Below are 22,426 nucleotides of genomic sequence, written 5' to 3' on the forward strand. Positions count from 1 at the left end.
TGAAATAATGTGGGTGTAAAAAACAAAGTCGTTACGTAGTGAAAGATTGTCCTTGTTCGAACAAGCGACATTGACAGGACAAAAAGACTTAGAGCTATTTGCTACGAGCAACATTCAGACAATAAAAAGGGCTATACATTTAAAGGCCACATGGATGAGCACGCACACAAGCACATGGGACAGGCCAAAAGACACGTACATAGGATGAGATGAGTACACAGGATAAGTAGGTAAAGAATCTAGGAAGAGAAAACGTCTTGCTATGAAGCGTGATCCCTTCCTAATGCATCAACTATAAACCTGTCTTCGATTAATCGGGGAAACCCTTTCGAAGAAAAAAAAAAAAAAAAAAAACTGAAGAAAAAATGCGCCGAAGTTTCTTCGGCGCAATCGAGTTCTCTGTACACCGTATAATGCTACATGAAACTTTCACCCGGGGCCCATGAAACTCTCAGCCGCGGCACATGAAACTTTCAGCCACGACCCGGTGGTGCCCTGTGCTGTTGGCACCTGTAGCGGTGCCAGACGCACGATCATGGCTGACTTTAACCTTAAATAAAATAAAAACTACTGAGGCTAGAGGGCTGCAATTTGGTATGTTTGATGATTGGAGAGTGGATGATCAGCATACCAATTTGCAGCCCTCCAGCCTTAGTAGTTTTTAAGATCTCAGGGCGGACAGAAATGTGCGGACAGACAGACAAATATCCATCTCAAAAGCTTTCTTTTACAGAAAACTAAAAGAAGAGGAGGAGATGGTTGCACTACTGAACAAAATTACATGTATCTCGTAATGACAGTACTTCTAACAGTGATAATGAGGATAATCACATGACTGACTTAACTGTACTCTTCGTATGAAACCGGGCGCAAGCGAGAGCGTAAAAAACTTTTTGCTGTTAAATTCTTGTGGTTCAACCAATTCGAGTCCAGAAACCGGGCTGGGGTCAGGGCTTAAACGCTAGCCATCATCTCCCATAAATCTGTCAAGTTTATAAATGTCTCTCGACTACAGGCAGCGCGGTTTATGGCCTTCCACGCAAATCAAACGGTTTGCCCTTCGAGACAGTCATCATTCCGATCCCCTGCTTGAGTTGCATGAATTCCATTATTTCAAAAGTTCCATTTCTTCCTTTACACTTTCATTTAAAAGAAAAGTTCGAGTTTACAATGCTTCCATACTGTCCTGATATCAGGAAAGAATATAAACCGAAAGATCATATACATAATGTGTAACACTGATTCCTTAATCAAACATATCAACCAATTCATTAGAAATGGCGTAAAAAAGTATTCAACAAAGCCTTTGTTACCTAGAAACAACTTAATAAATAAAAAGACCATAAAACCACCATAAAACTCTTAAAAGGCTATCTTTACAAGTCGAGGCAAATATGTATAAATATTGGCACGTAGAAAAAGAATTTATGATGCATATTAATTATATATATATATATATATATATATATATATATATATATATATATATATATATATATATATATATACATATATAATCTATATGTGGGCGCGTGTGACTGACATTTTAGATATCCACGATGCCCTCATAAAATTACATATGTATCTGGTAAAAACTGAACAGTAGATTCTAAAATTATATATATAATTTGTGTGTGTGTGTATGTATATATATATATATATATATATATATATATATATATATATATATATATATATATATATATATATATATATATATATATATATATATATAAAATACATATATACTGTGTATATATATATAAATTTACGAGTTTTGCCTACCTTTACGTTACTTGAGATTGCCAGAGCGGTCAAAAAATGGTGAATTTTTCTATTATCCTTTCGAAACGAAATAATATCCTTCTATATTTCATGGACAATTTCAATATGACACTTGTATAGGCTAATCTGTGAATCAAAGAGCTCTTTCAGTGATGAGCTAACGTTTCTAATAAAAAAAATCTCGATAATTCACAAATAAAACTTTAAAAGAATGGTCACTCAGAACAGCTACGATTTTTGTAGGTCTAAGAGCTCATTTCTAGAGCATCGTTGAAGTCACTATAACCATTGGGATCTGTGATTTATGGAAGTCTATTGTAGTCGTTCCGTGCTGAGCCTATGCATGAAATGGAGATGGAGATGGGATGAGACTGTGATCAGAAAGAGGGTGGGGAGTCTAGGGATGAGGGGGGGGCGGTTGGAGATAGGTGGAAAGGGGACGTTGGCACAGATTAACCTCCATCTCTTTTGTAACTCGAGTTATTCAACTTTTCCTCGCCGGTTCTGTACAGAGACCTAGGTGCAACGCGGAATATGTAAATAACAGACAACCTAGTTAAAACGATGTTAAACCATTACAGTAGCCTGAAGGCCGGTGCCCGCTCTCGCACCACTACAGAACAAACGGAGTAATGAATACCTTTGAAATTTGTACTTCTTACCCAACAATCAAAACCACCTCCTGGGAGAGGATCATACAAACAGACCACCATGAATGTACCCTTCTGAGAGAGAGAGAGAGAGAGAGAGAGAGAGAGAGAGAGAGAGAGAGAGAGAGAGAGAGAGAGAGAGAGAGATTTCACTAAATTTCACTTCAGTCATTAAAAATGTCTAACAATCACAGCAAATATTTAATTATTCCATAGAGATCAGGAAATTTCCATACCACAGATATAAAAATGATATGCAAAACTAATTTAAGAGGACTAAGCCGGTGGAAGTTATTTTTCAAGTGGCCAGAAAAACTAAAGATACTAAATAAACTCTTACTCTAACCCTGGAACAACATGATAAGACGCGAGGAACGATACAGGATAAAAAAAAAAATAACCTAGAAAGTAACATTTCAACATCTGCTCATGAGGAAAAACAAACGCGCCCACAGTCAAGTACCAAAAATCAAAGCTAAATCAAGACCGCGCATGGGGTTACCCGCTCCATTCTTCACCTTATGTGGCCTATCACAGACGAATAGGAGATTCCAGGAGACTAAGCGCTCGCACACAAAAGAATGCTATGAGATGAGCGTCTTGAGAGCAGGCATGTAACAACTATGACGCACCAAGCATATCCAAATGGCCAAAGTTTACAAATACTTCAGCACCTGAATTTTCTAGCGCTCATATGTGGATGTCCATAACAATGCCTCTATCTTTAAAATTCCGAAACGTTAGTTTACCAACAAATCAAAAAGCCCAGCACAGTATATTTATATCAGTATATTGAAGCCTAATGCGATTACCAGGGAGATCCCATTAGAATCTTAAAAACCGAGTTCCCAACACGATACCTAAACGCTCAAGGACTACCCATAACTCTGGAGCTAAAATTAGTCACCACTGAAAGACCGCGCATAGTTCTTGGCACTAAAAGTATATCTTACGCTAATACAAGAAAGCTTTGATCAGTACGTTTCTATACATGATCATCTGCCTAGTAATCTTCATAAATCTCTCTATACAAATCCCTTGCTAACAACAACAAAATTACACTGATAAAAGAATACGAAACATATACCCATTTATTCTTTTGCGTTTAAAACAAGAGCTTGATCACTGCCTTACCCAATTGACAGAGAGAGAGAGAGAGAGAGAGAGAGAGAGAGAGAGAGAGAGATAATCTCTTTATAAAGTTAGAACAAATTTTCTCAAAGTACATGCCATATTCTCATACATAAATATATACATGAACTTAAGAACTTTAACTGCCGAATTCTTAGATGAACCCCTGTGCATAAAACTTCCAAAATATTTACCACTTCATAACTCAACAGAAGGCTCGTCAGATGAGGTGACGTAAGAAAGGTACAGCCTTCCGGTTTCTCAGCTTGCATAGGGATGAGGTTGCTGGCCCCAGCGGTTTTTATTGGAGCCCAGCAAACGCTAGTGCTGTATCCATTTACAGCACTGTAAAATTTTACCTTTTGCAGACATTTTCAGATAATTATTTTAGGGAATTCTGGGACTATAAAAAAAATCAAAACATCCTGAAAAAATTACTTAGTGCACACGAAGTATTACACAACAGTGCAATAAATTTCTTATGAAAAAGGTTGCCAACTTATTGTCTGCAGTCTAAAACGAAAATATTACCCGATAGAGCCACTGACTGGGAGAGGAGCGAGGACTCGGGTGATATGTATCCTGCTGTCCCAGTGAAAATAAATACAAACGCTAACAAATTCTTGTCTATGCAATGCACGTAGGTCTTAAAAATAGACAAATTATTCACTTCTAAATATAGGATACTCTTGGTACCTGGGAAAAGCTTCTGGGTGGAATAATACAACTTCTTGGTGATATACGAAGTTAATGAAAAAAATAAAGATCGTGACGGTGTAAATAAAAATTAAAACATTTGCATTAACATATGCTTATAACTACAAGCAAAAGCCAGTTGAAAAATACTTCTTGGTGAAACTCCAAGTTAAAAAAAAAAAGAGGAGGTTGGGACAGTAAACAAGAATTACACAATTTGCATTAAAATATGCCTATCTCTAAAGGCAGAAGCCATTTCATGATGAAATGGGTAAGAATTTCATCGAATACAACTTACAGCTTTAATCTAAGACCTGTAGCTGACAAGACATTTGGTGAAAAGGCCCACGAAAAATGTGATAACAATTAGTGAGAATTATTGAAACTTTGGAAAATGAAATCATTCTTTCCATTATTTTTTTGCGCACGCGCACACACACACACAAACACACACACACGATCATTACTCTTTCCTTGGCATCAGTAATAAAACATAAACGATTTTTGGGGAAATGAGACATGCCAAAAATAGTAAAAGGAATTAACAATCTTCATTTTGAAGGTCAATACAAAATAAAGTATCACGTTGTGCTAAAATGGTATTCTGTAAATCCTCACGAAGGGAACATAAACAAAAGATAAGCAGTCTCATGTACCGGTGAAAAAGAATTCATGCTATTCAGCAACGAATTATCTGCATTTTATGAAGTATCTACTCCTAACGATTTGGTGGAATCCTGCTCATTTAAACTGAAAAGAGAATAAACATTAAAGAATCAAGATACAATTTAAAATTACTTTCTTTACACCATCCACTGCCAAATAACTAAGGGATTTTCAGACTGTTTCTCATATGTCAACGAAGAAAGCGCGGACAGAATGGCGACTTACAAAAACACACTTCCAACAGAGAACCCCTTCTTTGGCGGACAAGGTCAGCCATAGAGAGTATGGTCCTCTACCCGATCCCCCAAAACAATACAAACAAGTTTCCATGGCGTTCGAAGATGAGTTCGATGACCCCGAATGGATACAATTATGAATACATAATTCTGGGGTAGTTTAATATATGACCCAACAAGCGTGCCATCCTGCATGTGAGTGTGTGTGTACGAGAGAGAGAGAGAGAGAGAGAGAGAGAGAGAGAGAGAGAGAGAGAGAGAAGCTCCTGCCCGGTGTCTTCCTAGGTGAATGACCCCGTCCATCCCCCATGACTTAGCCTGTTAGCAATGCAGAGGCCACTAATATACACTTACGGAGACTTTCTCATTTACGAAGTTCTTACACCGGCGAGGCGTTGAAGTCACCAGGCGTTATTTCCTCCAACAAGTAATTATTGTAATCGACGATATTTCGTAACTTTCCAGCATCTACGTTCTGATTGGCTGAAGGAAATCGAATCAGTTTCCTACGTCACAGAACGCCCAAAATCTAAATCATTCCTTTTAATTACAAATAAACTCTGAATACGACTGTACTTTACCTAATAACATCATTTCCTAAAATGAAAATGAATAACCGTAAAAACTGAAGGAAAACTAACCTTTTACTTGTAATTGAGGTTGGGCAAGGTTATGGGGAGAGGGCGGGACTGGGATGGGACACATACGAGGGCAAGAGGTAGCAGTGGAGAGAGAGAGAGAGAGAGAGAGAGAGAGAGAGAGCCCTCCTCAGTGGCAGAGGTAAGGTAGGAAGCTTTCCCAACGGTGTGGGCCAGTTGCCGTTCGCGTGTCTCTCCTGCAGCACGCTCAAGGCCACGACAGCAACAGCAACAGCGAAGGTGCTGGTGCTGCTGAGTGTGCGAGCTTTTATCGTCTCCTGTTTGATAGTTGGGGCTCCCTGCGACTCCCTAGATCATAAAAGGTGCCTCAGGTTAGTAAGACGTTCTATTCGCTGGCTTCTTCTTGTTAAGGATGTGTTGGCAGTTATGAAAGATGAGTCTCATCTTCATTTATTTTGACAATTTTTTCTGCTCTGATGTTTCTTTTAAAAGCCTCTCCGGTCTTTGATAAAAAATTTATCATGCATTCCAAATGTAGGTCCAAATAGGAATTCATGTTTATACACAAAAGTGACAGGAATAAAAATGTCTTTTTACAATCTTGGTAGGCAAATAGGTAGTTAGAGAAATTGCCATAAAATGAGCAACGTCAGAAACCACAAGAATTTAAATAACCGGGTTTGTAAAAAAAAAAAAAAAGTAATGCACTAATAAAACACACACTGAAAAAAACGGAACCACCATAAACTTACACAGTAAACGTACACAGTGAATTACACCTTTTGCACTATTGTTTCTTTAAATTTTTTCATACCTTAACATATTACTGAGTAAAGGCTGTTTTAAAATAGTAGCTTTACTCGCTAAAGAACATTACTTGTCAGAAGCGGTAAGGTCATTAACCTCACATTACAACGCTCACATAATGTAAAAATATTCGCATTAAAAATCTGTAATTTTCTGTGAAAACGTCAAAGGCGATTAATTTTTCATTCCTTTAGATGTCATCTTAAAAAACCACAAGGCAAAAAAGTGACATCCGTCCCACTTTTACATTACGTCTTCTTTCAATATCTCAAGTTTCCATTATGCCAAGGCTAATACAAAACAATAAGATAATTCAATCCGCATTAGACTTGAGAAAAAACTACTTTAAAGCAAATATTTTTATTATCCACAAAAATAATCTTATATAAAAAATCGCCCAGGGCAAAATCTCACAAATCAAAAATATTAAGCATTTTACATGAATTCCACTGATATAATATTCCAAATAAGAAAAGTAATTTACGGACAATAACCTACGTCACGGCGTATCGGCACTCACGGAAACGTTATTCGCTATGGAACGTTTATGACTCAGCGATTGCATGCCGCATTGGGATAGCAAATAAGAATTTATATAATGAAAAAAAATTATACACACAAAAATTAAAATCACGGCGCGGCAATAAAAGCAAAATTAACGAACAAGCAAGATGTGAGGAGCAGGTGGCAGAAGGCGGAGGCACTTAAACGTACGTTTTGCAATTTCAAGGTAACCGGGGATCCGGAGAATTCTGGATGAACAGTCTCACTTGCTAATTCCTCTCTCGCTGCTTCATGACCCTAATCGGTCACTTTTAATTTTCACTGGCAGAGCGTTCGGAATAAATAAAAGGATTAAAGTAAATACATCTCTAACATCAGTTCCTCCCTTCACATATGCTGGGGGCTTATAAACTATATGGTTGCTGGAATCCCTTCCACTGAATTTACAACCGTGTCCATTAGTCTTACCAGACCACGTACAAGCCTGACAATTCTTCACTTGTACAGCGGTAAAAGTCTACCAGGTTAAATGGACAACAATATCTCTCATGCTTAGGTCATATAAATTCTTATTCATGACATGAAATGTTTTATGGCCTTGATGTGGGCCCTATAAGGGCAGAGCGCTTTTCTAAGGCCGCATGGAATAAATTTAGGTGTAAAATAAGCCCATGCATCACTTGAAAGGGGTAAACGACTAATATACGAGCTTACCGAGATTTCTCGCGTTTAATCGAATAGCAATGGTCTGGGTAAGCCTAATAGAACATACTCCGCCATACTCATTCAAATGCCTACGGGGGTTCCAGGTCACCTTTCTTTTATAGTAGGATTTGTATAAAAAAAAACGAACTTTTAGGGGGGCTTAGCTCCTCTCCAAGACATTTTCGTCAGGAGTATAAGATCTTGAGTTAGTATCTTCATAGTATTGTAGGCTTATAATCTGCAAACTGGCAGATGAAGGGACGTATGGAATGACGTTATTCACGAATCCGCCCTGGGGACCGTTGCATAACGTAGGATAAAACGTTGCCTTCCGGTAAATTTGCCCGACTACTATGTGCAACCAGGGGGGAGAGGAGAGAGAGAGAGAGAGAGAGAGAGAGAGAGAGAGAGAGAGAGAGAGAGAATGATGTCTACATAAAAAGCCACTTAAGACACCAAATGAATCTACTTAACACAAACTTAAAGCTAACGACCCGACGCTACCCATTCTAAACCACTCAATTCGTTTCCATAAACTGATACGCGAAACCTATACGATCTGGTATAATTGTCGAACGTATAGGTTGTCCGTCCGCAACGTAAGAACAAAAGTTAATGACACGATCCACTGACAAGTGAAAAAAAAACAGCACAGGAGCCCACGTTCAGGGGCAACCTTAGTACGTCAACTTGAGTAGTTCAGTCTATTGGACCGTGAACGTCATCCCGACTCCTGTTCAAGTTTTTGTCGAAGAGCTTTACAAAATGTCAGAAAGTTTAAGGTGATCCGAAGGAGTTCCTTCACAGGAAGTCATGCTGTGTATACATTAAAGTCTTCGTCATCCTAGTTCTGTTTCCATATTTGTTTACTATTTCGATAGTGGGATGACTTTTCTGGTTAATAGTAGTTTCCGAAATTCTCCGACTAAACAACACGATGCTTCCATTCCGAGCGAAATTATTGGGGAATTTCAGGAAGTGGTCTTGGAAGTGGATCTTGTCAGACGGGAGGGAGATTCTTGAAGGCATCTGCTTCTTTGGTAAGGATGCTTGCAATTTTATTCCTTAAAGATTTGTGATCCTATCAGGTCGCACCAGCCCACATTTGGCAAAGACTGAGCTGGATTCTGAAGAAATTCTTTCTTTTAAATCATAGCTAAAAGAAAATATAGTTACAACAACAACAACAACAACAACAATAATAATAATAATAATAATAATAATAATAATAATAATAATAATAATAACATAACTGGTTTGCTGCTGCAATTTCAGGGAACATATAACCCCAAAACATGAGTTCAATTCTGACGGCATATAATCTCGAACTTATTAACATGTTGTAAAGTGAATTTGTCAACTGTCTTGATATACTGAATTAGACTTTAAAATATTCAAACTGTCGAGATGCCAAGCCATAAACTAATATAGGCAGGGTATTCAAAGCAGGCATATCAGTTCCTGAAATCGAAGCGAGCTGATATCAGGTGCTCAAGCTGGTTAATTATAATCGTCTATATTCAGACTAGACGTTCGTGTTACAAATGATGATTTGCCCGCGTTGCAAGTGATCAAAAACCTATAGCTTAATGGTAATTTACCGTTTACAGAAAAATGAAAAGTAAATCCACCTATAAATGTACCCAATGAAACTTAATCTACACACAAAAAAACCTTTAAGGTGATCATTAGGAAATTTATGAACATGATTAAACCAACTGTGAAGAAAATAACATGGCCAAGATAAGCGATAACTGCTTAATTAAGGCCTTAAAAAGCAACTGAGGAACTGGATCCACCTTTCTAATAAGCGAGCTCTAGCCTCGCTTGAATTCCAAAGTCATTAATGAACTTTATTGTAAAAATCAGAAAAGAAATAAGACTACGTTCACTTATCCGAATAAAAAAAAGTAACCGACCACTATTCACCTTGAGAAACACTGGTCCCTAATGACTCGTGAGAGAGAAGAGTGAAGAAACACCTGTCATGGATCACTTAAAGGCTTAAAAAATAAGAAGGAAATACATCGGTGGAAGCTCTGTATTTGATTAACGACGGGGCGTTTCGGTCCCTTCACACGCGCACGCAGCGTTTGTTTACTTTACCTGCCTCCTCACCGATTTGAGCGAGCATGTTCATTAGCTTTAAAACCACACCCGGGTCCGTCTGCATTTCTCTTTCGAAGGAAGGCATATTAGACTGAAATATCGTCAAATGGCAACGACGTCGTACGTAAATAAAATAAAAAAATACTTACTTGAAGTTTTCTATTTTAGAGAATTAACCATGAGTAGATGATTTAACGTACAATTTTCTTTACGTTTTTATTTTTCGGTGATGCCACCGCAATGAAGAACTGTGCATGTAAATATTTCTTGGCTTGCTAAGCGTAAATCTTTTAAAATCATAAGACTTTTTAAAAAATGCCACGAAATATAATATTCAAAACCTGTCTTCAACTACTCAACATAATTTTAACAAAATATTTTTTAATAGCCGTTGATAATATTTTACTACTAATGTTGGATGACTATTTTAAGCGCAAGTAGTCCAATACCTTAAGTAAATAAAACGGATAAATTGTATACTTCGTTGGAACCCACGAAGTCGTTGACCTCAGTGTCAGACCAACAAGTGCAACGACCGCTTATGTGACATTCTTGAAATTCACAACAAATTACAGAAACACTAAATCATAATGAGTTGAAAGTCACAACTCTACTTAAACAGAAACCTATCAGTCAAGAAACTGAGTTTACCATTCAAATAAAAGTGAACGAAAAAGGCTTCACGTGACCAACTAAAAATTGCTCGTATAACATAACCTTCTTTGAGTTACGTGTTTAAAAAGTCACTGACCTCCAACGGATTGGGCACGCAAGCAGTGGCAATAAATAAAGGAGGCGATGCTGAATTAAATCATTTATCTTATTTTCTTCTTCTCTTCGCTAGCGACAAAGGCTGCCTACACCCTACCTGCCTCTACGTATCTGCAGGTGTCGCCCACATTCTGTCACTGCCTCGCCCAAATCGAGTGGTGTTGTCCCAGCCGCCCACCGGGAGACAACCATTCGAGTCGGTGCGTTGGACTTTTTTTTTTGTTGGGCTTTTGGCTCATGCCACTTGTGGATGATGCGGCGCTACTGACAACACTCGAGGACGCCAGTCAAGAATTGTACTACATGCACCGTTCGGCAACGGCTATGAAAACATACGCATACGCACGAACTACCCTTATCACATTTAACCGAACGACGTGCTAAAAGAAAGATGCATAGGTATTCCTTTTAGATTTATTAGCAAGCAAAGACTTGACGTTATATTTTGATATTCTTTAAGTCTCTGGCAGCTTATGGCCCAGTTTAAAGCAAAATGAATAACTTAAAAATCCTGAAGATTCTCAATGCTGATAACATAATCCGCATGGAAAGGGAACATTATCCAGAATAATGGAAGCAATCACTGGCATACTAGCGCAGAGTGCTGTTGAAATCTAGGGGCCATCTTGGTCTTTTCGCCATTTTAAAAAGAATTTCCGAATAAAGCATCAGAAGCAGATAAAAAATATTGAATTAACTGACAAATAATATTGTGTAATTTAATAAGTGGATCCAAAACAAAGAAAAAGAAAAGGCTCTGACAAATTAAACCAACACTCCAGGACCCTTATCAGCTCTAATTCCTGAATTCGTAACAAAAGGAGCCCATCATTTATTCCGTAACACATCAGCTGAAATTAAATGCATACCCACATTTAAAATGTCTTTAAAACGCATGAGTTCATAGCTTTGCTCAGACAAACAGCGATCCAAACTGCGACGGAGATCAAGGATTCGTTAACCCAGCTACTTCTCTCTCTCTCTCTCTCTCTCTCTATGAGCTGCAAGCCGTCTGCATCAATGCCCGCAAGGTAAAACCCACCGACTTACCAGTTATTCGCTCGTATTTTTTTCTTCCATACCACAGGGTGTGGTTTTCAGCAGGGGCACGTCAATTTCTCATCCAGAAACGTGCTGCTCTCTAAGCAGAAAGTACGGCAGAGAAACATGTAAAGAAGGACCTAGTAACTGATTCTGTACGAAGGAAAATATCTCTCTCTCTCTCTCTCTCTCTCTCTCTCTCTCTCTCTCTCTCTCTCTCTCTCTCTCTCTCCGGCATCTAAAACCGGAAGTCAAACGAGATCGTAAGTCTAACCCCAAAGGATAAGAGAGGAGAGAGGGGTCGTCGTGTAATGGCAGCGTTCCAAAGGAAGGACAAAGGAGGTCCCAAAAGTCCACGGAGGGAAAAAGGGTAAACTATTTTATCTCGGTTGCAAGGTGTCATTATAAAACAAGAACAAGTATTTCGATCCATGATGACGCTATCAAATCAAGGCTTGACGACGAAGAACCTTTAAAATCAAGATAAAGGGTCACGAAATGATGAGACTTTACCCACCGGATGCGAAGGAGTGTTCGACACGCGAGCAAAAAAGTAAGGCGTGGAAATAAGGCGTGGAAACAACTGCAGGAAACAGAGTCCTTCCTTTTACGGCGGCAGGGCATGACTGAATGAGAACTGGAAGAAGAGGTCAGAAGATATCCTGACGGGATCTAAAGAGAAAATAAGCATGAAAGAAAACCGACCAAAACACCAAGCAGTAAAAACACACCGCAAGAAAAGTATCGAAACAATAAGAATAAAAAAACCGCATTCAGCCCCTAAAAAAAAAAAAAAAAAAAAAAAACTACCACAATATTACAGAAGAACTCATCCAAATATCATGCAAGTAACTGTAAAAATGATGTTTAAAACTGAAGAAGCAAAAAGTACCGATCAAATCCTCAATGCATTATCATGATGCCACAACGTTTTTTAAAAATCATCCAAGATTCTTTAGAAACAATATGGAAAACTGTAATGAAAACGCAGAATGACAAATTATGAGACAAGAAGGAAATAAACCCGAGACCACTAATAACATTAAAGAATTACAGGCAGGAGACAGTAAAGAGAGGTTGGTTAATAATAGGAGGAAAGTTAGACCCATGATCAATGCGCGGAAAGTAAAATGATACTTTTAGCCGTGGTTATTTCAGCGTGGGTGTTTTGTAGAATGTTTCTTTGCCGCGCGTTTTATACGCGTCCTGTCGCTGGAACAAGTACATTACCTCGGGTCTTAAAAGACTTTTTTTATACTTTTTAAGTTTTCAATTTTGATCCGTAAGTTCCAATAAATTATTCAACTATTACAAGATTTAGTTACAATGTGTTAGTACTTTCTTGTGATTGCCGGCATTTTTTTTTTTTTTATCATTTCACTGCATATCCCAGATTGCCTGAAGAAATGGAAAATTAAGTGATTTTTTTAAAAGAATTATACGAGGGTAAAATATTTATATATGCAATGTATAATTAGTCACTTGCCACACTACACGCTGAAAAAATTTTATTCTCAGGGGGTAATTAACAATATCCTTCCTGGTGACAGAAGGCCCCTAGAATACCTGTAAAGACAAACTCATAACTTCAAATCGATTTGTTTAATTTCGTTTAAATGATTCAGATACTTTTATTTTGTCATATTAATTATGAAATTCTTGATAATTTTATGGTAAGAAAAAGTACTTTAGATTTTGCATTATTATCATTAATATCGGTTTACATCTATGAGCAGCTGCAAAACATCCCAAAGTGTCTGTCCATCCTCACCCCATCCCAACCCCAAAACAAAAACCCACACAAACGTCTAATGCCAATAAATGAATTGGCGACCCAAAACACTGTTTGACCTGTCCCGGATGCAGGAGGAATGAGAATATCCCGCGAAGATTAAATCTATCTCTGCTTTGTGGGTTTACGGCTGACAACGAATTCGGTAAAGCACGTTCCACTGACTCACATGATGTATATTTCAACCGTCTTCGCGACTTTAAAAGAACCTTTAAAAACTACAAATACTCTTTTAAGCTGGTATCATTTCACAATGCATCATCTGTTTTAAACAATCGAACATCTTTCATTTTTTCTCTATAAGGATGACGAGAAAAAGTCTGGATTAACATGCACGTGAGCGATTATGTAATTAAGAAATAACTACAAGTAACCTTCTTAAAAGAATTCAACAATGTACAAGAGAGATAAAAGCCCAACCCACTTTTTGACGCTGAAACCAGCTATTCATCGTAAGGAACTCTGTAAACCAAGAAACCGAAACCGCAAGACAGAATAACAAATGAAAAAGAAGAAACTGCCACTTCACAGTGCAAATCTTGCTTTCTCCTATTCTCCGAGCGTCAAATGACCGGAAGTCGAGAGGGAGTGTTCCATCCAACGCAAGGCACAGATCATTTTCCATCAAATATTTTGGCCAAACGAGTTTTGCTGCCCTGTGCAGCGTAGAAAGGAGGTACGCACCACCTCCGCTTTCTACGATCCTTGCTGTAAATGTAGTGACGTTTGTTGCAAGACACGGATGAAGGAAAAGGGGGTCGATTTCTACACAACAACGTCAAATGAATACATTGTGACTACAACAACAATAAGTTGTCCTGCAACAACTATATAATGGGAGCGATGATCACTCCAAGCCTGACACCACATTTCCCTATGAGAAAAAAACGCTTCTAAATAAAGAACATATAATTTTTTCAAAACAAAAAGTTTTTACAACACAAAGCAACAATCAGAATAAACCCTAGCAACTAACAAAAACAAAGATGAATGATGTTAAGAAATTTCTAAGAAAAGTGGGCGTCACGGGAAAGTGTACGAGGTAGAAGGGACAATGAAGAAGTGGGTGGAGATGCGAACACTAACGAAAGGAGGAAGAGAGAAGTGGCAAAAGGTGAAGCAGGAGCAGCGTACAAATAATATGCCAAACATTTTGGTGTCAATCAAAGAGCTGGAAACTGACACAAACGCAATATAATGAAAGGTTTATTCGCAAGAAAATATGAGCCTGTCAAAATGCCTGGTTGAACTTGGCTCACTAATTAGTGACGGTGTGTCTGATGTCAGTTCAAGAAGCGAATCATAAGCGCGTGTATTACATGCCTACGTTTATTTTTTAGGCAGAGTTTTTACCTTTTAAAATAATCTCTGCCACTCTTAGTGTAAAAACATAAGTAAATAAATAAATAAAATTCTATTCCTAACTAAAGCTCCTCCTTTGTCATATAATGCCACTCTAGGAGCACAAAAAAAAAAGAATAAATAAAAATCTACTCTTAACTAGAGCTCCTCCATTTCATAGAGATGATCTGCATACCGTGGTAGAAAAAAAAAAATCCCACGAAGACAATCAATGTCTTATTATTAAGGGAGGAGGACGAAATGAAAAAAAAAATAAAAAAACGTATCATGGTAACAGATTATCTTCGACCACAAGAGAAAATACCTGGGGTTATTTTTCCTTAATGGTCGGTTATTTCCCTCACAATGTCCCGTTTCATTTACTCTGTTCTGATGTTTTTGTTTTTTCAACTTACTCGAGGCACATGACTTCAATGCAATCATTCAATCATAGCAATTTTTCATAGAAAAAGATAATTGTGCAGACATCACCACTAGGCTTTAGGTTTCCTTCATCCTGAAATATTACGAAACCAGATGCAGTTATTCTTTTGTGACCTTACAAAGATAGAGTTACCATAGTAAAGATTTAAATAATCCAAATGAAAATTCAAAACCCTTATTGGCCGTTTGCACAATGATTCCCTTCCCAACCCCCATTATCAAGGATGAAACTCAATGAGGAGACAAAACGCAATTCACCTAAGTAAACACGAAAAGCAAGATATAAAAGTAGAGAGATTCGCCACAACGGAAAAAAAAGAATGATAGCAGGATCGAACGTTCAAATACCAGTTCCTTCCGCGCGTAACTCGAGTTTCCAATGTCAATGGCATCTGCGGTGTAGACATAGCGGGAAATGTAAGATGATCTCAGGGACTCTTAGGGCTCTCATGACAAACGTTCAATGTTACGAAGGCGTGAAAAGAAATGAACTTGGGAAAAGAAAATCGTTTACAGTACGTGCGCAGACAATTATACCATGCCATGGAGGAGTCTGGAAAATGCGGGAAAAAAAGACTGAAGGAACCATCTCTAAAACTGATGATGTTTTCCCAGTAAAAACTACAATCTCCAGACATCTAAAAACTTTCAAGTTCCTAGATACAGTACTTCTTAAAACGATGTACAGAAGTTGGGCGCGTTAACTATAGCCTTCCGACTCCACACATGCAAAAGCGTTGCTTCAGGAACAAAGAATCTCAAGTCTAACCACAAAAAATATTCCTTCAATCTGCAGGGGAACTACGATTTTCAGCTCAACAAAAAATATAAACCTGAATATGTTTGTTTTCAGCAGCTCTACAGTACCTGCATTCAAACTCATTTCTCGCTATAATGTGGTTCGGATCCCACAATAAGCTGTAGGTCCCGTTGCTAGGTAACCAGTTGGTTCTTGGCCACGTAAAATAAATCTAATCCTTCGGGCCAGTCCTAAGAGAGCTGTTAACCAGCTCAGTGGTCTGGTTAAACTAAGATATACTTAATTCAAACTCTGAATAGCTGACCGATGTGTACAGACGTTCAAAATCATTGCATTGTGACCTACCCCAACAACATTCACACTTCTAGATTCTGGCCCCTGTTTATCTACCTTTTTACTACAATACAAGCAAACAACACAATATACGAGAACAAACTGGTAGAAGGGGCGTTTCGTTCAATCAAGGCAATAAAATAATGAAAGTACGATCCTTTTCCGTCTCATGGTTGTGATTCCATCAGTCTTCTTCTTAGAATAATATCTCCTGAGGCTATCGAATCTAAAAACCAATGGTATTTTACTGCCTTACAATAGGGAGTCTCCACAAAAATTCTGAGGTTCCTTCTTATACGAATGTTTACCTTAAGTTTCCTCCCAAAAGCAAAGGAACGAGGATCAGGCTGAGTCACCAACTCGTCCGAACCGTCACCCTTGAGATTCCGATGTAAGCGGTGAACTTTGGATGAGAACTGACATCCTTAGCTAGCGCGTAAAAAAAAGACCTATTGTCAAAACAAAGAAGATATACATAACTTTCTCGTTATCACGAGGTTCTCCAAAGGAGTACCATTTCCATCAAAAAAGTTCCAGTTTATCAGATATTAAAACGGGAACAAATTTACTGCTACTAAAATGTCGCTGTTTTTCGTTATCTTTTCTGCTACAGCCAATCACGACCATAAAGACGTCAAGTGCACTCAAAGGTGAATGATTAAAATACTCGGTCTTAATCTATTGCTTCGTGAAATATTCCGGCTTAATCCATTGTTTCGTGACTAATGTCATCAGCATGCTGTTGTCTCCACAGTCTTGAGACCGAATATATTTTGCAAATATATTTTGCCAACATCATCGCTTATATTTGTCATACACACACTTACTGTACAGTTCCATCCAAGTCTAACATTACAGAATGATACGTGAATAGTCCACACACCTAAAATACGATATCTGTAATACACACAAAAGCTCTCATACATGGTATACATAGCTCGGCGGTGGAACACTGAACTCGCACTGGCAAAGTCCGAGACTGAGTCTCACCCTGCCCCCACCAGTCGACCCAACACTGAGGTCAAGAAATGCCCATGCAGGTTGCACCCTCATCCCAGTGGAATTGCTGGTAAAATAGAGATTTTATTTTCCGAATACATCTTCTAACAATAATTATCGTTTTTACTCATACCAACTTCTAGGCACTGTATAAATATTTATTTGTACTAATGTCAACTTCTCAGAATTGTTTATGTCACAAAAACTATTCATTTTAACAGCGTATATTACGTAAATCATCGCCTACGTATACGCGTTTCCTGCTAAGCAAATACTCTACTTCCAAACGGGACCACATGAACCTCAACATGGTCTTCCCTCAAACAGTTGGGAGGGTCTGTTCCACTTTTCCCATCTTACATAAGCTGACTCCATTTACCTCCCCCATCCATACCTCAACCCCCCAGGTCCCCCTCTCGGCGACTCCTTTTCCATCAACTGGAACTGACTATGACCGCTGCGAAAATGGCATGCAAGGGGAAATCGAGAAAAATAAGTTAATGCGTCAATTTAACGTAAGGGGTTTTCTTTTAAAATCCATTTAATTATAAACTGCCTAAGACAATGAAAGTACCACGTAACATGTGCCGAAGAAAATAGCGGATTTTTACTACATCAATTTCTATCCCTCATCATCTCTTACCTTTTTTCCGCGTATTATACTTTAAAATATTCAGGCGCCTAGAGAGGATTATCAAGGCAAAATCTCATTGCCCTTGGACGAGAAAATTGCCCTGGGGCCTTAAGTAGACATTGCCCCATTGCTGTTACTAAGTTTCCGAGACTAGAACCTGTTGCTTCGATGGGCAATGACCTTCCGCAAGGAGGCATTCTGGAATATTATACGGCAGACTTAGTTACACTTCCTATTTGACAGCGATTCAAAATACTAACACGCTCTTACCTGCTTGAACACACGTCATACATACATACATACATACATACATACACACACAACGCACACAAATATAAAAACATATATATGCGTACATTATATATATATATATATATATATATATATATATATATATATATATATATATATATATATATATATATATATATATATAGTTGTCTTAGTTGTCTTACTCAGAAAACGCACCACAATTTACAAAGACCGCTCGGTAAACCGTGAAGTCTCAGGAAAAAGGAAATAACGGAGTCAGAGTAAGCATTGAGGGTGAAACAGCATCAGATGAAGAAGGCTGAAATGCAGTGAAGCCTTTCTAATATTTAGGAACAATAATATCCCATACTGGGTCTCCTCGGCTAGAACTTTATCAAATCCTGAAAAAGGAAAATCAAACAATGGCAGGCCGAATGTTTTAGAAATAAAATTAGACTGAAGTTGCATAAAAGATTACAGATTAGCCCAGCGCGATCTGTATTGTTATATGAACATGATTCTTGATATGACAATGAAACTATATCTAAAAGATTCTACCTATATGAGAAAAAAAAAAAAATATATATATATATATATATATATATATATATATATAGATATACAGGATATATAGTGTGTCACATACACCATGAGACTTTAATATTCACAAACAATAAGATACAAATGTTGTTTGATACCAATTCCCTCAACCTCATGAAAAACGCCACAGAGAAAACTCGAACTCCGACAGTGGGAGTCGACACAACAATGACGATTTATATATATATATATATATATATATATATATATATATATATATATATATATATATATATATATATATATATACAGTATATATTATTAATTTAAATGCTCACAACCAAACACGTAGCTGCAAGGCGATAGGAGACACTGCCTATACTAGACCACCAAGCCACTACAAGAAAGATGGTTATGAAATCAGTACCTTATATTTACGCTGAACAAAACTGCTGAGACTGTACGACAGGTGATATACTTTATCTACATTTTTCCAGACACGTTTTACCATAACCTAACGCCTAGAAATATTTTTCACCATTTGTTTCGTAATGTTAATTGTATTTGCTTGCCGTTAACGGCAAGTTCATATAAGCATGCACGGACGCACAAACGTTTGACAAGGGAACTGCATCTGTACTCTGTGACCGGTCTTTGAGGTCTCAAAAAAAATGCGGGGTAAGGAACCACAAACATGTAAATGCCGCGAAGCAACAAGGCCGTTTCAGACACACTACAAGCAGCAAAAGACGTTTTGTGCACGTCTGATGGCAAACAAGCCATTTCGTTCGCCCGTCCCTTTCATCTCTATTTTATTTGATTTCCCCTGAAGCTCTAGCGAACTGCGGGTTTCATGGAGCTCTTCTACTTCCCTGTATGTGCAGCGAACGCTGAATGCATTAGTGGTTCAAGACGCTCTTCAATTTACATATGGTGCATGCTACCCTCGTGAGCTGCTGTACACTGCGAACTGCACCGATACAACGAAAATATGTAAATATGTGGATATTAACTTCACATGTAACAAAACTCATTTTCAAGAACTTCGTAACCATTCTATGATTGGCAGTTGGAAGTAAGAGGTCAAGAACCTCGCACTCGACAAAAAGAGGACAAACTAATTCTCTGTAAACAAGTTATGTGGCCAAAAACCGCCAACCAACCCAGACCAGTTTCGAATTGTCTCGTTACGTATCTTGACTTTTCTCAAAAATGACCAGTGTTAAACAGTTATATACCTGGGCCTACACGAATTATATTCAATCGTCTTAGAACAGCTAGACATGAATATGCATCATATACAACTGACTATATAAGTCAACACGAATAAACATGCAAACAGGGAGGTAACAATACAAATGTTTTGTTACCAAGTCTTGCTGAATTTACGTTCTTACTTGGGCCAATAAAATCTAGAATGCATCTGAAATGATGCTGGAGGCTTAACTATACCTCTGGCATTTGGGAGACATTGCTCAGCAAGGGATGAGTATCATGCGACGTAGTAACTTCGCATAAAAAAACGACAAATACGGAAAGGCACTCAGTTGGCAGTGTCCTGCACCCTTTACGACAAGCCAGAGGCGGCAAGCCTCAGCCAAATGACTGTAATAAAGATAATATTTTATACAGAAGTTTTATCATCCATCATACTGAGTTGTTCATCATTTGTCTATTTTTTGTCTCTGATTGTTCAATACACAGTTTAGCATTATTCGAATGAACTGCAACCTCCTAAAACTTACAATTTGGAACTCCGCAACTCGAACGCTCCATAAAAGGATCTCTCTCTCTCTCTCTCTCTCTCTCTCTCTCTCTCTCTCTCTCTCTCTCTCTCTCTCTCTCTCAGTAGAAGTGGTCAGCTGCAAAAAAAAGTAAAAAAAAAAAAAGAGGGCCAACCAAGGACAGGGCAGGAGGAGGCCAATCCTACACGGCTGAGGCAACGAGAGCTACTTTTTACGCTCTTCCACGATAACGGTTGCAAGAGGCAAGTTTTGCAGAGGGTCACTGCCCTCTTCTTCCCCCCAACCCTTCCGTCTATCCTCGACCTACCCACCGCTCTATCCACCTTCTGCAAACCTGTTCCCGGTTCCACTCATCCACCAAGCCACTCAGAGTCAACCGATCCACGTGTCTAGCCAAATATTTCTTCTTCGTCGTCGTCGTCTTCTTCTTTCTTTCTTACTCTCGGTTTACACTCCTTCCGCAACCAGGCCATCCATCTCGTTTGACCTCGAAAGGAAATTCTCTACTCAACGCTCCCATGATGCTGACGAAACACCATTCAACCCCCTGATAGGGACGGGTTCCATTCATGCTCCTCACTCTTCTTAAGTTTTGGTCTTGAACTTCTCACCCCCGATTTTTTTTTTTTTTTTTTTTTTTTGCTCTCTTCGACTTTTCAGTCCAGTTCACAACCTCGACGTCTCACGAGAGAAACGAAATCCCATTCAACTAAATGGGAAAATGAACCCCATTCATGTTTCTGTCTGTAGTTTTTTGGCGTAAGACTTTTCCTTTGGTTTCGTGCTATCAATATCAAATTGAACTAAAACCATGTGACAGTTATAGGGCACCTATAACTGAATATACGATAAAATATTTTTACTTCTGTAAACACACACACACAATATATATATATATACATATATATATATATACATATATATATATATATATATATATATATATATATATATATATATATATATATATATATATATATATATATATATATATATACATATATATATATATATACAGACAGAGAGACAGACAGACAGACAGACAGACAGACAGACAGACAGACAGACAGACAGACAGAAATATTAAATCTCAAGCGACTCATTAATTTACATGTACGAGAAAAGAGCAAATTTACCATGAGGACGCGAGAAATCTACAACCTACCCAGCCTTAAATACCTAACTCACTGACAACTTCCCCGCGAAGAGATATCAAAAGAAACACGAAGCAAGGGAAAGAGAGAAGGGGGAGGAGAAAGGAGGTCACCGAGAGGTTTGTTGTGTTGACCCTGCCTCGTAGCCTCGACCTTCGTAGTAAGAACATTCTTCCGGTGAGGAACAAGAATATCTCACGACTGGAATTCCGTCGTGTTTTCTCAGGAGCCTTTTTTCCACGACGCTCCCCCGCCCCCAAAACTAACCTGTTCTTCTGAAGGGGAACAGCACTCGAAGGGCACCGTTACCTTAAATAAAACCCTTGACCTCCTCCTGCTGAGTATACCCAAGGACCTCTTGTATCTTGGACCACGTTCTTAAAAGCCTTAAAAACATCTCATTTTCTTCACCTTCCCTCACTTTGAATTCAACGTAAACACAAACGGAGGAGGTGACATTTGCAGTCCAGTCACGTCCTTTGCGAATTCTTCGACACTTTCATCCTCAAACAACAACAACGACGTCATCATCTTGAGATAAGGCAACGGGGAAATGACAGAGAGAAATTTGAGATTCTTTTCGAATGAAAAGGGAGAAAAATTCTTGGAATCCCGAATAATGCATTTGCGAATGACAGAACTGAAATGACGGGACAATATGACGTAATAGCTAAAAAATTATGCAGATAAAGGTGACAATTACATCGCGAGTATAATAGCTAAAAAATTATG

General features: G+C 38.3%; 1 protein-coding gene and 1 long non-coding RNA gene across 5 annotated transcripts in view; one reads left to right on the plus strand and one right to left on the minus strand.

Annotated features, from left to right (window-relative positions):
- The window catches only part of LOC136838800 (uncharacterized), a 412,093-nt gene that overhangs the window by 207,169 nt on the left and 182,498 nt on the right, over window positions 1-22,426 (minus strand). The gene's annotated exons all lie outside the window — the stretch shown is intronic.
- Cht10 (Chitinase 10) overlaps window positions 5,969-22,426 on the plus strand; it is a 113,382-nt gene continuing 96,924 nt past the window's right edge. For 2 of the 3 annotated variants that reach the window (XM_067104369.1, XM_067104368.1), the window contains exon 1: window positions 5,970-6,134. The gene's annotated coding sequence lies outside the window, so the exon portion shown is untranslated. Of the gene's footprint in view, window positions 6,135-22,426 lie in introns of all 3 variants that reach the window. The other variant, XM_067104366.1, reaches the window with a different exon arrangement.

This window comes from Macrobrachium rosenbergii, chromosome 5 (assembly GCF_040412425.1).
Source record: "Macrobrachium rosenbergii isolate ZJJX-2024 chromosome 5, ASM4041242v1, whole genome shotgun sequence".
NCBI classification, from domain to species: domain Eukaryota; kingdom Metazoa; phylum Arthropoda; class Malacostraca; order Decapoda; family Palaemonidae; genus Macrobrachium; species Macrobrachium rosenbergii.